The sequence below is a fragment of the Physeter macrocephalus genome, chromosome 2, assembly GCF_002837175.3.
Source record: "Physeter macrocephalus isolate SW-GA chromosome 2, ASM283717v5, whole genome shotgun sequence".
NCBI lineage: Eukaryota > Metazoa > Chordata > Mammalia > Artiodactyla > Physeteridae > Physeter > Physeter macrocephalus.
In genome coordinates this window covers 21,945,559-21,951,096 of record NC_041215.1, presented here as the reverse complement: position 1 = coordinate 21,951,096, position 5,538 = coordinate 21,945,559, and the positions used below count along the sequence as shown (strand labels likewise).

At 50.4% G+C, this 5,538-nt stretch overlaps 1 long non-coding RNA gene across 1 annotated transcript; it reads right to left on the bottom strand.

The window, feature by feature from the left end:
* Positions 1-1,516: 1,516 nt before the first annotated feature.
* Positions 1,517-5,523, bottom strand: LOC102996165 (uncharacterized). Its single transcript, XR_447530.4, has 3 exons — positions 5,214-5,523; positions 3,135-3,289; positions 1,517-2,529 (listed from the first exon to the last, which is right to left on the bottom strand). It is a non-coding gene; the product is annotated as an uncharacterized lncRNA (long non-coding RNA).
* Between the last annotated feature and the right edge of the window lie 15 nt (positions 5,524-5,538).

Here is a 5,538-nt window from a genome sequence, read left to right as displayed (position 1 = left end):
CAGACAGTTTGATTCTGACCTACTAGCTTAAAATGAGACTGCTGTGAGCATCCATGTGCAAATCTTTGTATGGACGTATGTTTTCATTTCTGTTGAGTAAATACTTAGGAATGGAATGGCTAGATCCCGTGGCAGGTGTATAATTTTAAGAACTCTTTGAGAACCCGCCACACTGTTTCCCACAGAGGCTGCCCATTTTGCATTCCCACCAGCTGTCGTGGATGAGGGTCCCAGTTGCCCTGCTTCTCGTCAGCACTTAGTATGGTCTTAGCCATTCTGGTGGGCGGCATCTCACTGAGGTTTTCCTGGGCTTTTTCCTAATGTGCTTATTTTACTGGCCACTTGTATGTCTTTTTTGGTAAAGAGTAAAAGCTAATATTTATGGAGTTGTGCAATAAACATTCATTGTGTGTCTGCAGGTCTACAAAACTGTCATCCAGACAGACCCAGACCCCTCACCCTGATCACTGTCTTTGAAATTTTTTTTTTTTAAGTATTTATTTGGCTGTGTCAGGTCTTAGTTGTGGCATGTGGGATTTACTTCCCTAGGGAAGGGATCGAACCCAGGCCCCCTGCATTGGGAGGCATTGGGAGAGCGGAGTCTTAGCCACAGGACCACCAAGGAAGTCCCTGTCTTTGAAAATTTAAAAGAGGGATTTCCCTGGCTGTCCAGTGGTTAAGACTCTGCGCTTCCACTGCAGGGGGCTCAGGTTCAATCCCTGGTTGGGGAACTAAGATCTCCCATACAGCACAGTGCAGCCAAAAAAGAAAAATTTAAAAGAGAAGGAAACAAATAAATACCCTCTGGGATTGCAGGCTGGGGCGTTAAGTCGGGTTAAGGATGTGACCCCTTTCTGGTTCCTCCGACAGAGTGTCCACGTGACATGGGTGATGATTGCCCTATTTTCAGCTCTGACGCCCGGAGAAGGACAGGGACTTGAATACAGTGGAATCTGCCCCCGATTCCGGGGCTGGTGCTCTGGCCTCAGGTGCCCCTCCACCTTGCATGCCCCCACCCTGGGCCCCACTCACTTTTGCTCATGTTCTCAGCTCTGTGCCAGGAAATGGCCTTGTTCCCTGGCCCCCAGACCTGCTCATAAAATAGAATCCTTCAGGGCATGGGAGGCCAATATCCAAGGATGGAGGAGGGGAGGAGGCCATGGGGACAGGAGGACGGGGCCTCCCAACCATCAAGGAGTGCAGCCGTGGGCTTTGTCTCTCTGGACCTCTGGGTGGAGAAGCCAAGGTCAGTAATTAGCCACCAGCTGGGCCCTGGGACCAGTTCACCAACTCTCCGTGGGCCTCCGTTCCCCATCTTACCCACCTGGTCCCCACCCACCTCCGGCACAAGGAGAGCACTTAGTGAATGGCTGAGAATGACAAGCCAGCCCCTGTGGATTCTGCTCCATTTCAGTGTCCTCTGAAACATTTAAGCACTTATTAAGCACCTACTATGTACTTTACAAATACCACCTCCTTGGACACTTCTTATTTTGACAGCTTTATGAAGGTGTAATTGACATGCCACGAACTGCAAGTGTTTAAAATGTACATTTTGATGAGTTTTGTCATATGTCTACCCCAATCATGGGCACAATCAAGATAGTGAACAACAACAACAAAAAAGATAGTGAACAAGATCCCACAAGCCGCGTGGCACGGCCAAACGTTTCCGTCACCCCAGAAAGTTTCCTTGGGCCCCTCCCTGCCCCGACCCTCCAGCCCCAGGCAAACAGCAATCTATTTTCAGTCACTATAGATTTCCATAGTGGGTGTTTTCCAGAATTTTATATAAATGGAATCATACAGTACATCCTCTTTTGTGTCTGGTGCCTTTCACTCAGCATAAGGCATTTAAGAGTCATTCATGTTGTGTTTTTCCTTTTTTATGGCTGAATCATATTCCAGAGAATGGATGGACCCCATTTTGTTTATCCACTCACTTTGTTGGTGGACATTTGGGTTGTTTCTAGTTTGGAGATCTTATCAATAAAGCTGCTACACCATGTGTGTACAGGTCTTTTTTGCTGGTTTGTTTGTTTGTTTGTTTGTTTTAGCCGCACCACGCGGCATGTGAGATCTTAGTTCCCCAACCAGGGATCAAACCGGAGCCCCATGCAGTGGAAGCGCGGAGTCCTAACCACTGGACCACCAGGGAAGTCCCGTGTGTACGGGTCTTATGTACACCTGTGCTTTTGTTTCTCTTGGGTACATGTGTTGCTATTAATTTCTACGTAACGAAACACCCCCAAACTTGCTGCCTTAAAACAATAAACATTCATGGTCTCACACAGTTTGGTAGGGTCAGAAATTTGAGAGTGGTGTAGCTGGATGGTTCTGACTCGGGGTCTCTCACGAGCTTGCAATCAAGCTATGCACTGGGGCTGGAGGAGCCGCTTCCAAACCGGTTCCCTCCTGCACCTCTTGGCCGGAGGCCTCAGTTCTTCTGCACATGTGCTTCTCCAGCAGAATAGGATGGTCTAGACGTCCGTAAAGAGCTTGCTGTAAGAGCGGGTGAGGGAGATCCCACTATGGAAGCAAAAGGCATTTTGTAACCAAATGTCTGAAGTCTATTCCTCCGTATTCTGTTAGAAGTGAATCACTAAATTCAACCCACATCTTAGGCAAGGGAGAGAATTACACAAGACCATGAATACCAGGAAGCAGGGCTCACTGGGGGGCCATCCTACAGTTCCCTAGTATTTGAATATTTTAGCAAACATTAAGCTTCTACTGTGTACTGACAAGAACCTTCCCCTTGGCCACTGACAAGAAGCTCTCTGAAAAACAACAAAGAGTCTGCCCACTTTGCAGACAGAGAAACTGGCCCAGAGAAGTTAAGTCACCCGTCGACAGTCTACACCAGAGTAAGCAGCAAAAGGAAGGTTCCATCCTGAGGTTTAAGTCCCAAGTGAGGAGGAGGCCAGATGTGGCAAGGACTAGGAGCAGAGAAGGGAAGAAAGTGCAGTTATTTTTTTTCCTCCAGAGCAAGAGAAGACGCACCCAGGAGAGCTGTGTTGCTTCATTGGTTTCACAAACATGTATCAAGCACCTACTGTATGTCAGGGGCTATATGAGGCTGTGGGGACACTGCAAAGAGCAAGATGGACAATCCCGGAGCACGTGGCACTCACACATGTGGGTGGGCGAGTCCACTCATCACTATCCAGGCCAGCACTGGTGCACCGTTTTGCTAGAGGAGGGAAGAGGCCTGAGGCTCTGTGCTGGACGTTGCGGACCCCAGGGTGACCGAGACACATGCAGTCACTGCCCTCCTGAAGTTCACAGTCTGTTGGGGGAGATGGAAAACAAACAACAAAGAGCTCATCCATTCTTCCCTTCAGTACTTATTTATTACCAACCAGCGTCCTTGGCTTCCTTAATGAATAGAAATTGATGAGGCCAGACAAGAAACTGAGGGCCCCTGCTGCAGCAGGTGGGGGAGAGGGGGGACGAGCTGGTTCCTGATATGAGGTGAAGGTAGGGTTGTGTCCAGCAGTTGGGCCAGAGGGGTGACTTAGGTGGTCTGCCCACCCCTTTGGTGGTGTAGTGTGCAGCGGGCATGCACAGTATCCTACTTTTGCTCCCGACACCCTGCTTTTGCTTCTGGGTCTTCAGAAGTGACAGTTGGGACTTCCCTGGTGGTCCAGTGGTTAAGAACCCACCTGCCAACGCAGGGGACACCGGTTCGAGCCCTGGTCCGGGAAGATCCCACATGCTGCAGAGCAACTAAGTCCATGCGCCACAACTACCGAGCCTGCTCTCTAGAGCCCGCAAGCCACAGCTACCTAGCCCATGCACCTCAACTACTGAAGCCCAAGCGCTTAGAGCCCGTGCTCTGCAACAAGAGAAGCCACCGCAATGAGAAGCCTGTGCACCGCAACAAAGACCCAACACGGCCAAAAAAGAAAAAAAGAAAAAGAACTGACAGTTGGGTTTTTTTGGTCTTTTTGTATCTTGTTGTCCATAATTTGCCCCAACTGTGCATGCATGCAGTTATTTTTAGTCCCCTTATAGTTTCTTTGTATTTTGTTGCCCGAGGAGACCTTTTTCCAGGTGCAAGCACTGCAGCAAAGGGTCCCAGGTCCCAGGTGCCAGCGTGTCTGAGCACTTACTGTGTACCAGGCTGGGGTCTAGATGCAGCAGTGATCGGGACATAGATACCCTACAATATGGTGGGGAGGGAACAGGACAGTAAGGGAAGAAAGCAGATGATTTCAGCCCATGAAAAGGGCCTGGGGAAGTCCAGCAGGGTGGTGCCGGGGTGGGGTGTGGGTGTCATCAGAAGGGGTGCTCAGGGAACACCTGGCCTGACCACCTCCCCTGGAGGAGGGGACATTGGAGCCAAGACCAGTGTTTTTGTTCAGGTTCCCTGGTTGTGGGTTCTTTGTTCAAGTGGAGCTTTCCTCTATTGGTGGGGCCCAGCGGCCCCTGCTCTGGCTGCGTGTCCAGTTGGGGTGGGGATGGAACCCCCAAGATGAGTATCTCAAGAAACCAAACTTTCCTCAGTCCCAATCAACTAATAAATGGAGACTTTGACCCTCCCTTCTTCCCTTATCTCAAGACAGGTGAGCACAGCATGTCAAGGTGCAGCTTGGAAGGTTTGTGATGGGATCTGGGAAGGGCCAGGTGGAGAGGAGGTGGGTGTTGTGGCCAGGTCATGGCTGGGAGGAGTGCCATCGTCAGGGAACTGTGCATAAGGGCACCTCAGTTTCCTCATCTGTGAAATGGGTCTCCATTTCAGGCTTTTTTTTTTTCCATCATTCAAAACACATGGTGCTTCCTGTGTTTAGGCCTCCTTCTAGGTCTCCTTTTGGAAGAGGCCAGATGGTAAATATTTTAGGGCTGTTGCAACTATGCAGGTCTGCCGGTGCAGGGTGAAAGTAGCCAGGCTCCTTAAATGAATGGGTGTGGCTATGCTCCCATAAAATCAGCCCAGCAGTACTTGGTTTATAGTAGGTGCTTCATTAATGCTTGTTCCCTGCCTGGAATTATAGCAGGCACTGCACTAATGCCTGGTCGAGGCCTGGTATATAGCAAGTGTTGCATTAATGCCTGGTCCATGCCCAGTTTACAGTAGGCATTCCACTGTTTGTTTCCTGCCCAGTATATACCAAATACTGCATTAATGCTTGGTTACACAGTAGGCACTACATTAAAAGCTGGTCCATGCCTGGTATACTGCAGGCACTACATTAATGGCTGGTCCATACCTGATATACAGCAGGTACTCCATTAATGCTCGTCCCATACGTGGCACATAGCAGGCTCTGCATTAATGCTAAGTCCAGGTCTGGTACACAGGAGGCGTTCCATTAATGTTTGTTCCAAGAACGGAGGAGAGGAAGGTTCGTTTCCGGTCAGGTAATGCCAGGGCGCCCCAGGAGGCCGTGAGGGCTGCTACGCCAGTGCCTCGCGTTGGGCCTGGGTCGCTCAGCCTCGCGACCGCAGTTGCGGGTCCGAGCTTCTCGCTCCGGGGCCCAGAAAGCCGCCGGGCCGAGCGGGGCCGAGCGGGGCCGAGCGGAGCCGATCGGGGCC